The sequence below is a fragment of the Amblyomma americanum genome, chromosome 1 (assembly GCF_052857255.1).
Source record: "Amblyomma americanum isolate KBUSLIRL-KWMA chromosome 1, ASM5285725v1, whole genome shotgun sequence".
Taxonomy (NCBI): domain Eukaryota; kingdom Metazoa; phylum Arthropoda; class Arachnida; order Ixodida; family Ixodidae; genus Amblyomma; species Amblyomma americanum.
Window position 1 is genome coordinate 160,986,678 of NC_135497.1, and position 11,029 is coordinate 160,997,706.

General features: G+C 49.0%; 4 non-coding genes across 4 annotated transcripts; all 4 read left to right on the forward strand.

Annotated features, from left to right (window-relative positions):
* The first annotated feature begins 5,120 nt into the window (after positions 1-5,120).
* On the forward strand, positions 5,121-5,192 carry TRNAE-UUC (transfer RNA glutamic acid (anticodon UUC)). The gene has a single exon. It is a non-coding gene; the product is annotated as a tRNA-Glu (tRNA).
* A 3-nt stretch (positions 5,193-5,195) lies between these two features.
* On the forward strand, positions 5,196-5,267 carry TRNAQ-UUG (transfer RNA glutamine (anticodon UUG)). Its single transcript has one exon. It is a non-coding gene; the product is annotated as a tRNA-Gln (tRNA).
* Positions 5,268-9,740: 4,473 nt separating this feature from the next.
* TRNAQ-UUG (transfer RNA glutamine (anticodon UUG)) lies at positions 9,741-9,812 on the forward strand. The gene has a single exon. It is a non-coding gene; the product is annotated as a tRNA-Gln (tRNA).
* Positions 9,813-9,856: 44 nt separating this feature from the next.
* TRNAQ-UUG (transfer RNA glutamine (anticodon UUG)) lies at positions 9,857-9,928 on the forward strand. The gene has a single exon. It is a non-coding gene; the product is annotated as a tRNA-Gln (tRNA).
* The last annotated feature ends 1,101 nt before the right edge of the window (positions 9,929-11,029 follow it).

An 11,029-nucleotide genomic window follows, 5' to 3' on the forward strand; every position in this document is an offset into this window, starting at 1 on the left:
TGTCTTTTTCGTCCCCGTTTTTTCGTGCTGCTTCATTTTCTCAAGATGGTTACTTCTACCTGCTTAAAATTTACTTTCCCTTCAGTGTCCTTAAACCCCAATGCCTTGGATAAATCAGCCCCGCTGCTTTCCACTGTAGGGTGAAGCTCATTACAGAAGCCCTTTAATGGCCACTGCTCCACAGAGCCCCCGCACTGGCACCGCAGAGGTCGGCGCGTGTACTAGAGGGCGCCCATAATCTGTGCCCGCTCTCCGCCGCGGCGTGCGGTCAGTGTAAACACCTAAAATGTTCTTACTCCGTGATCTGGACTTAAAAACGAGCGAGCGTCTTCACTTTGAACCATCGGCAGCGACGGAACTCTGTAGCTGAAGACGCGTATCCCTTCTTCTTCATGCAAGCTGGCAGTTAATATTTATAATTTCACTCCGTTCCTAGTGACGTCTACAGGCCTCTATTCGCTGTTGCGAGACTGCCTTGTATTGCTTTGCATTGCTCAATAGTATAGGGCCTGCAGTAGTCCTGAAAGGAATGCGCACGTATTCAGGGAAGAGCACAGAGAAGTCAACTCCAGCCTTGATTTTTTTTTCAACTAATGTTTTCAAGAGACGACCAGTGGGGACAAAGCTATTGCGGAAGAGATCGTCGAGCATAACAGTGGCGACCCTATGTTTCGAAGAACCCGCGAATCGCGCACCACCGACACCCCTCCGCCGACTACCTCCCGTGAATGTGGACTCGCCTGTTTGCGTGCTGCGTTAATTCCGCCACGGCGGACCTGCGCGCTTGCTTTTTATCAGTTTTCATGCCTATCAGAGCAAAGCTTGTGTTCACGGAGCGAATTCGTACATTGAGTTGACGAGGCTGCTCCGCGGCGGAGCCGCTCGAAGGGAACCCCCCTCACGTGAACACGCATTTATTCTCTCCATAGCTATTTCGCGATAGGGGCAGGCAACGCTTTCAGCGCCCTCTAAATTTCTACACACAGAAGTGGGGTTAACTCGACAAGCCCGTGAAGCCGCTGGAATGTGTTGTAACGGCGAACCCCTGTAAAACCAGGCGAGTAGCTCAGACGCGTAGCGAGGATGACGTGTCATGCAGTGCATCCGGACAACAAGGTGATGCTGACCAGCTTGGAGACAGCGGACGCACCAACAGCTCGACGATGCGCTGCACCAACTGACCAGAATTAAGTCTCAAAGGGAAGGCCTCGGCGCACCGGCATTACCGCCACCAACGCTGCCACCACCTACATACAACGCAGCCCGACCAGAGGACGAGCGATGCTATCCTGGGGCAGCTCACGCAGGCATTCTCGACCGTGACACGCATTGATGGAGCGGACGGCTACGCAAACCGCGCCGCCAACCAATCAGGTGAGTCCTGACCCTTCAAACGCAATTCGCGAATTCACAGGATATGACACCCATGTTGCGGCAGAAGAATGGCTGTCAGAATTCACGCAGGTCGCTGATCAGGCTAACTGGTCAGATTAATAAAAATTGACTGTTACCCATTTGAATCTAAAAGGGCCGAATAATGGCTCACATCAGCAACTGGATGTTTCGCGACCTGGCCACAATTCGCCGCTTCCTTCAAATCTGCGTCTGTCATCACGGAAATCATTCCTGATTAGTGGAGAAAAATGGCAGAGCGAGTACAGCGTCACGACGATGTCCTCAAGTATGTGCGCGAAAAGGAAAAAATGTGCAATAAATTAAAGTTGGGCATTCCGGAACTCATCGCCGAAATCATCAGGTGCTTGTGGTAAACGAAAATGAGCTTCGCACTGTGACACCGAAGCTATGCAAGCGTTGACGAGCTACTTAAAGCCACAAAGTCATACGAGGAATTCGCTGAGAGCCGGAAAACGCCGTTTTCTACAGAGCGAGGAACCGATATAGGAAATTCAACGCGGAGCGAATCTCACCAAGAGCTCGGAAAAACACGCAGAGCTCAACTTCACTGCGCCGATACACAGGCTGTGCAGGCTAACTGTAGCTAACCGTTGTAAGAAGAAATATTTGAGGTAGGCCAGGGAAATCACTTACATACCAGTACCAACCGGCTTGCGCACCATAGGCAATTGTTTTGCAATTAAGATGTTTCCTAAATGCGTAAACATTGACCTTAGACAGTAAATGGGAATAGCAAAGTTGGAGAGCGCCTTCACAAAACACCGTTCTATTTATTTGCGATAAAGGAAGCCTCACGTGTATTTTTTTATTAATAATAATTAGTTTTTGGGGAAAGGATATGGTGCAGTATCTGTCTCATATACCGTTGGACACCTGAACCGCGCCGTAAGGAAGGTATAAAGGAGGGAGTGACAGAAGAAAGCAAGAAGAGGTGCCTTAGTGGAGGGCTCCGGAATACTTTCGACCACCTGGGGATCTTTAACGTGCACTGACATCGCACAGCAAACGGGCGCGTTAGCGTTTCGCCTCCATCGAAAAACAGCCGCCGCGGTCGGGTTCTAACCCGGGAACTTTTTTCCTAGCTCCAAAGAAAGCCCGCGAAATACAAAAAAAAATCACGTGACTAGCGCATTCGCGCGCCACTATTGTGCTGCTCTAAATCCTGGCGCACGATGCGCTAGTCCCGTGATTTTTTTTTCTTTTCGCGTGCTTTCTTTGGAGCTCCCAAAAAAGATACACGTGAGGCTTTCTTTATCGCAAATAAATGCAAGGGGGTTTCTGAAAGTGCTCTCCAACTTTGCGATTCACATCTGCTGTCTAAAGTCTCTTCCCTTACGACGCGGTTCAGGTGTCCAACGATATATGATACAGATACTGCGCCATTTCCTTTCCCCCCAGAACCAATTATTATTATTATTATCCCTTCCTTACGGCGCGGATCGGGTGTTCACCGACATATATGACACAGTTATTGCGCGGTTTCCTTTCCTCAAAACCAACCTTTAAAACCACTCAAATTTTCCTCGAAAGCGAAAAAAAAATCGAAAAGAAAGGAAAGGCGCATAACTGGCCGCCTGGGACATTGGACACCTCAATCGCGCTTTAACCCATTTTCTTCAAAAGCAAAAAACGTTATAGATCACTGCGGCAACCCGCATTAGAGGAATGTGTACGCATTGACGCCTCTCTACACTATTTGCCCCTCTTCGATTCTTTTTGCCCTTCTTTGCCTTGCAGCGGACCCATTCTGGTGACACACTTTGGTGACACGACCCCGTAAACATAGCATAGAAATGTTTTCGCATTAATAACTGGCTCCCATGGGACAGTGGACACCTCAGTCGCGCTTTAACCTTTGTGGCGGCTGTGACAGATGGGCGCTGCATACATTGGCAATCACAACGTTGCAGCAGAAACGCGGCACTGAAGCTATAGACCGTTGGCGTTCATTGCATGTGTTCATTGCCGTTGGCAACGTTCTAAACTCCGATGATTTTCAGGAACGGAAGGCGCATAACTGGCTCTCTGGGGAACACCTCAGTCGCGCTTTCATGTACGTCGTCGTGGTGAGAGAGAGAGATATGGGCTTCTTGCCTTAGCACTGACAAAAAGTTACAGGATTGCCGCCGCGGTCGGGTTCGAACCCGGGTACTCCGGATTAGTAGCTGGTTCAGTAGCTCGTTAGGGCGCCCGGCTACTGATCCGGAGTACCTGGATACGAACCCGACCGCGGCGGCCGTGTTTCGATGGAGGCGAAACGAAAAAATTGCTGGCGGTTTAGCGCCGGTTAACCCTGGTCGAAAGCGAAGAGCTGCATCTCCCTGGCTACGTTTGTGGTCAAGGGACTGGCAGTTTCCATAGATAGCCATACTGACACACACACACACACACACACACACACACACACACACACACACACACACACACACACACACACACACACACACACACACACACACACACACACACACACGCGCGCGCGCCCGCACTCACGCACACATACACACTGTTACGAACGTAGGTTGCGTTGCCTCCGCAGAATAAAGATTTAAGTGGGCACTTCAACAAAGACACATTTATTTATCAACGTTTCGACCGCGGTGCGCTCTTCTTCAGGACTCCTTCAGGTCTTCTTCAGGTCTACAAGTGAAGAAGACCGCACCGCGGTCGAAACGTTAATAAATAAATGTGTCTTTGTAGAAGTGTCCACTTCTCTTAAATCTATATATATATTTATATCTATACACACCTCCCGCGAGGCGAAACCTCCTCTCCCTCTACCTCAGCGGAGCACATCTGGAGGAGCGAGTGGTGATGGCAACGGCGTCGACGGCGGCGCCATCTGTTGGAGCGCGGCGGCGGTGTTTCTATGCAATGGCGGCTCAAGGTCATACGTCGGCCACGGCATACGGCTGAAGTGCGCGACCAGCCGAAGTGGCTCGCAGGCAGGTGTAGTAAAGCTTTCGCTTAAAAAAAAAGACATGGGCATAGTCAGTCGAAGGGTCAGAGCCTTTCGCCGAACACGCTGAATAATTTCCAAAGTGTCTTTCAATTTTTCCTCTCCGTTTCCTTTCACCTTCTAGGTAAATGTAAAACGCCGTGTTGTACGTGCAGGCTAGCTGCCTTCTATTTACCATAGGCTATCGACGGCTGTAACGGCCGCCTTCTGTCACTGCAAAGCCATGCGTAGTTAAGTACAATAACTAATTCTTCTTTAAATACACCTCCGGCCTTCACGGCGTAGAAAAGAGTATCCGAACTATTGCTCTATTTATTAAAGCCTACTGCGTAAACAAGACAGCTTTTAATTACCCTTTTACAGTGGAATTCGATGCGCAACTAAACTTGTGGCTGAACATTTCTTCTCTCGCGTTGACCGCGTTCCATTTTTCGTCAGAGAGCAACAGCGCCGCTCTGTGGCGCCGGTGGACATTTCGCTGCCGCGACCGCAACGCAGCGACATCTGCCGCCGCTCACAGTCACAACCGAACCGACATCCCCTTCCGGTGTTTCGAAAAACCAAGCTGTGGCCGCTGCGGCAGATTCTCACGCTTTTTATTATGACACAAACTCGGAATACGGACCCGGGACTCAGAATTCAGCGATCCTGCTTTGTCCAGCGTAGATGTGCGTTTCTTTTTAGGTATTTTTTCGGATATGTTTAGACCGCTCATTAAGCTCCCGAAAGCACAAACTTCCTGTGTTCCGGCGTAGTCTAGTGGTTAGGATACCTGGCTTTCACCCAGGAGACCCGGGTTCGAACCCCGGCGCTGGCGTTTGGTCTCATGGTGTAATGGTTAGCACTCCGGACTTTGAATCCAGCAATCCGAGTTCGAATCTCGGTGGGACCACCATTTGTTTTTTCGTTCCGCTCTTTTTTTGCCACATTAAGTTGTTTGAGCGAATGATTTCCAATATACACATAAATAGTGAGTTAGAAAGAAAAGAAAAATATTTTCACAGCCAAACTGTCAGCCGAGGCTTAAGTCAGCTTTGAAGCGCTGCAAGGCGAATAAATCCGGCCCTTTTTTGAATACTAAGCCAAAACTAATCACTTAAGGCACGCAAGAAACCCGGTGGCAAACGCAACGTCCACAGCTCACCTGTTGCAGTGCCTACGGTGCCCAAATGGGACTGCTCGCGCTACTGTACCGCGTCTTTTCCATTCTTTTGCTCGCCACTTGGTGCAAGGGCAGTGATAGACACCGCCGACTGCGTGGTCGTTATTTCTGAGAGCGACGAAGCAAACGAATGTGCATGCCCTGGTAGTTGTTGTTCTCAGGTGGAATGGCTATGCCGTGATACAATTCGCGCTACAGGGATTAGAGAACAACTCTCTCTTCGTTTCTTATAGTTGACACGCATCATCTTTTCTGTGCCTACGAACTCGCCATCGACATTGCATCCGCCAGAATTTGTTTATTTAAATGTTAATCAGTAAATAGTAATTATTTGACTAGCTGATTCGTATGATTTATTGAATGACTGACGTCCGACGCGGCTAATAGTATGCCCCTGAAAATATTTCCTTTCGATTTCGGTCACTATACGTTTAGGAGTTTGTGAAAGTGGTCGCTGAATTAGACGCCTGGTGTATAATGTTTTGTCGACCTATTTTGCTCCCGCTTGCAGCATTCCTCTGTTCCGGCAGGCTATGTGTGACTGTTCGAAAGATATCTACCAGAGCGACAATTTGGAACGAAATTTGAAATATCTTCCAATTACACCGCATGGAATACATCTGCTTCCTGTAGAAAACGAGGGGGCGAGTTCCAAAGTATGTTTATGCTTCTGCATAACGTGTGGACGGCTCGAATGGCTGTCAGGCACGAGGATGTCGATGTTACTTACGTCAACGCGAGACTCAGATATCATTGGTTTTATTAAAGTTTTCTACAAGTATCAGAGAGAATAGCCTGCTTGGTATTGCGGTAATCGGCTGCGGCAGAGATGGAACTATATAGCCGATGACGCCATCCCTTCCTTGTTTTGCAGGTTACTTCTCACTGCTGATATCGCCACCGATCGTATAGCCTGTCATCAATCCATCTCGTACCGCGGCGGCTGCGTTTCGATGGAGGCGAAACGCGAAGGCGCCCGTGTGCTATGCGATGTCAGTGCACGTTAAAGATCCCCAGGTGATCGAAATTACTTCCGCAGCCCTCCACTACGGAACCTCTTTTTTCTTTCAATCTCACCTTTATCCTTTCCCTTACGGCGCGGTTCCGGTATCCGCCGATATGTGAGACTGATACTGCGCCATTTCCTTTCCCCCAAAACCAATTTTCATTTCCATATCGGCGCCTGCAGTAAGCCGCAGCCTGTGTCACCTATCTACCGCAAGCGGAAAAATGAAAATGAAAATTGGTTTTTGGGGAAAGGAAAAGGCGCAGTATCTGTCTCACATATCGTCGGACACCACAACCGCGCCGTAAGGAAAGGGATAAAGGAGGGAGTGAAAGAAGAAAGAGTTACCGTAGTAGAGGGCTCAGGAATAATTTCGACCATCTGGGGATCTTTAACGTGCACTGACATCGCACAGCATACGGGCGCCTTAGCGTTTCGCCTCCATCGAAACGCAGCCGCCGCGGTCGAGTTCGAACCCGGAAATGCACGCGCTGTGTCCCCCTTTCCACTCCCAACAATAATATATGGTTTTTGGTGAAAGGAAATGACGCAGTATCTGTCTCATATATCGTTGGACAGCTGAACCGCGCCGTGAAGATTGGGATAAATGAGGGACTGAAAAAAGAAAGGAACGAAGAGGTGCCGTAGTGGAGGGCTCCGGAATAATTTCGACCACCTGCGGATCTTTAACGTGCACTGACATCGCACAGCAGATGGGCGCCTTAGCGTTTTGCCTCCATAAAAACGCTGCCGTCGTGGTCGGGTTTGAACCCGGGAACTCCGGATCAGAAGCCGAGCGCGCTAACCGCTGATCCACCGCGGCGGGTGCCACTCCCAACAAGAATGTCAACTCGCTGCGCATAGCAACAATAACGTCACTCGTGCTCCAGATGGAGCCAGCGCGCGCGTCAGCGGCACGCGCGGCGACGCTACGTCGTCAGACGTCTCGTTGCAGTCGAGTGAGTCGGAGGGCTCCCAAGCGGCCCAGTGATTCCACGGCAAGCGGTTCATAGAACCACCAAAGGAAGCCTGTTTTCCCAATACCAAACGCCAGAAAAAGTTGAAAGACACTAGAAATTCTAAAGTGTGTTCGGCGAAATCTGTGGCCATTCGAGTGGGGTGACATGTGCAAAAAAAATGGCTGTGGTTTAGCTCTGGTTAACCCTAGTTGAAGTGCGAAAGCTTCGATCGTTTCCTCGGCACGTCGTCTACGAAGCGTCTAATTCCGACGCTCTCGAGAACTCCAACCAATCTCTTCCGCAGTGGGAGTCGCTCCGCGCCGTGGCACGACTTCTAGCCGCATCTTCGTTACGACGCTTCTCAAGTCGTGTGGCGCGTTCTTATTTCGTAACTTGAGCGCGATGTCTCTTCCTCGCTTCGTTCTGTCGCTGTTGCGTCTCTTTCGCGCTCTCCAAAAAGACTACAATACACTCATGCGAAGCGTATATATATATATATATATATATATATATATATATATATATACACACCTCCCGTGAGGCGACACCTCCTCTCCCTCTACCATAGCGGAGCACATCCGGTGGAGCGAGGAGCGATGGCAACGGCGTCGACGGCAGCGCCATCTGCTGGAGCGCGGCTGCGGTGTTGCTGGACAACGGCGGCTCAAGGTCGTTCGTCGGCCACGGCGTACGGCATACGGCTGAAGTGCGCGTCTAGCCGAAATGGCTCGCAGGTTGCCGTAGTAAAGGTTTCGCTTAAAAAAAAAGGGCATTGTCAGTCGAATGACCACAGGCTTTCGCCGAACACAGTGACGAAATTCCAAACTGTCTCAATTTTTTCCTCTCCGGTCCCTTTCGCCCTCTAGATAAATGTAAAACGCCGTGTTTTGCGTGCAGGCTACCTGCCTTCTATTTACCATCGGCGATCGACGGCTCTAGCCACCGCCTTCTGCCACTGCAAAGTCATGCGTAGTTGCGTTCTTTAAATACATATCCGGCCTCTACGGCGCAGAAAAGAGTATCGGAACTATTGCTTCTAATTATTTAAGTCCACTGCGTAAACAAGACACCTTTTAATTACCCTTTTACACTGGAATTCGATGCGCAACTAAACTTGTGGCTGAACATTTCTTCTCTCGCGTTGGCCGCGTTCCATTTTTCGTCAGAGACCAATAGCGCCGCTCTATGACGCTGCTGGACATTGCGCTTCAGCGACCGCAACACACATAGAGTTTCTTATTATTAACTAGAGGGAAATCTGGCGCCCTGCCTATGGGAGTTTGCATGGAGCTTCCTCGAGACCACCTGTACCACCATGGGCGCTCTAAGCACCATGGGGCGGAGAGCTACTAACTGCAGAACTACAATTTTTGGCCAAACAATATTTAAAAAAAAACTTTGCTCGATAATCAAGAATATCCTATCATTCAATATCCTGTCCATAAATCGTAACAAACGAGCAAAAAAGCATGTAAATGAAAATTTTGCTCAGAATAAGCAGTGGCTTGCTCTCCTATTGGCCAAGCATTGCTGACCACAAAAGCCAATATTTCGTGCTCGACAGACGCAATTTTAAAAAGATATATGTTTTTTAAAAAAATTTGTCGCTTTAACAACTTAAAAGGTTTTTCCACTGTATTTCAGAAAACAAAAACCTTTTATTGGCGTCCTGTGCTGTTGCGTTTTCGCTACTATCACTTTTGCACACTACTTTCCCGCCGAAGTCGTCTGCGCGTGGAGCGCGCCTTGGACGAATGGGACGTCTTTAGTAACTCCTCTCTCTGTTCCTAAAAAAAACCTACCGTTCCGCACCAAGTAGCTCATCGCCCCATGATGCTTTGCGCGCCCATGGAGGGGCAGGTGCAGTGCCGTTAGCTTTCCCTCTAGTTAATAGTAAGAAACTCTATGGCAACCCAGTGACATCGTCGCTGATCACAGTCGCAAGCGAACCGACATCCGCTTCCGGTGTTTCGAAAAACCAGCTGTGTTCGCTGCGGCAGATTCTCACGCTTTTTATTATGACACAAACTCGGAATACGGACCGTGGGCTCAGAATTCAGCGATCCTGCTTTGTCCAGCGTAGATGTGCGTTTCTTTTTAGGTTTTTTTTTCGGATATGTTTTGACCGCTCATTAAGCTCCCGAAAGCACAAGTTTGCTCTGTGCCGGCGTGGTCTAGTGGCTAGCATACCTGGCTTTCAGCCAGGAGACCCGTGTTCGAACCCCGGCGCCGGAGTTTGGTCTCATGGTGTAATGGTTAGCACTCTGGACTTTGAATCCAGCAATCCGAGTTCGAATCTCGGTGGGACCAGCGTTTTTTTTCGTTCCCTGGTTCGAACCCCGGCGTCGGAGTTTGGTCTCATGGTGTAATGGTTAGCATTCTGGACTTTGAATCCAGCAATCCGAGTTCGAATCTCGGTGGGACCAGCGTTTTTTTTTCATTCCCTGGTTCGAACCCCGGCGTCGGAGTTTGGTCTCATGGTGTAATGGTTAGCACTCTGGACTTTGAATCCAGCAATCCGAGTTCGAATCCCGGGTGACCAGCGTATTTTTTTCGTTCTTTTTTTTTGCCACATTTGGGTTGTTTGAGCGAATGCTTTCCAATATATATATATATATATATATATATATATATATATATATATATATATATATATATATATATATATATATATATATATATATATATATTTATATATATATATAGTGAGTTCGAAACAAAAGAAAAATATTTTCACAGCCAAACTCTCAGCCGAGGTGGAAGTCAGCTTTGAAGCGCTGCAAGCGATGAAATGCGGCCCTTTTTTGAATACAAAGCCAAAACTAATCACGTAAGGCACGCAAGAAACCCGGTACAAACGCAGCGTCCACAGTTCACCTGTTGCAGTGCCTACGGGGCCCAAATGGGACCGCGGCGGCTGCGTTTCGATGGATGCGACACGCTAAAGCCCCAACTCTATGAACACTTCCGAGGCGTACACGCGAAGCGCCTACGCGCCAGCGGCGCGCCGCGACGGACGTCGAAAGCGGTGCGAATCTCCATGGCCAGTTGCTGGTGCGCGCTTGTGCTCGCGTATCGCTCGCACTGCCGTATCGTTGCTAGACTGCATAGGCTAAAATCGGCCGAACCTTTTTGACTACCACTTGAAGCGTTTAGCTTTTTAAAGCGGCAGGAGGAGTAAATTCATTTACAAACTGAATTGTAGTTTGCACAATAGATTTTTATGCAAACAAACACGCATCTCCTCGCAGTTTTCTTCGGTGTTTAGCGTAATCTGCAGCACCATCGACATAACATCGCTTGGATCCCTGTTCAGCTCGTCGGTATTGCGCTCCTCTCCAAGCATCAATATTTGCAATAATGCTAGCAGTGTGAGCACGAAGACGAGTTTTACTGCTTGTGATAAGGACAGCACTTGTGCTCATGAGGAGGAGGCAGGAGCGTCGCCAGCGGAGACGACACCGCTGGTGGGTTCTGCCCGTGTTCGTGGCGCGCAGGCAAGAAGGATTATATAACACTGCGGTATC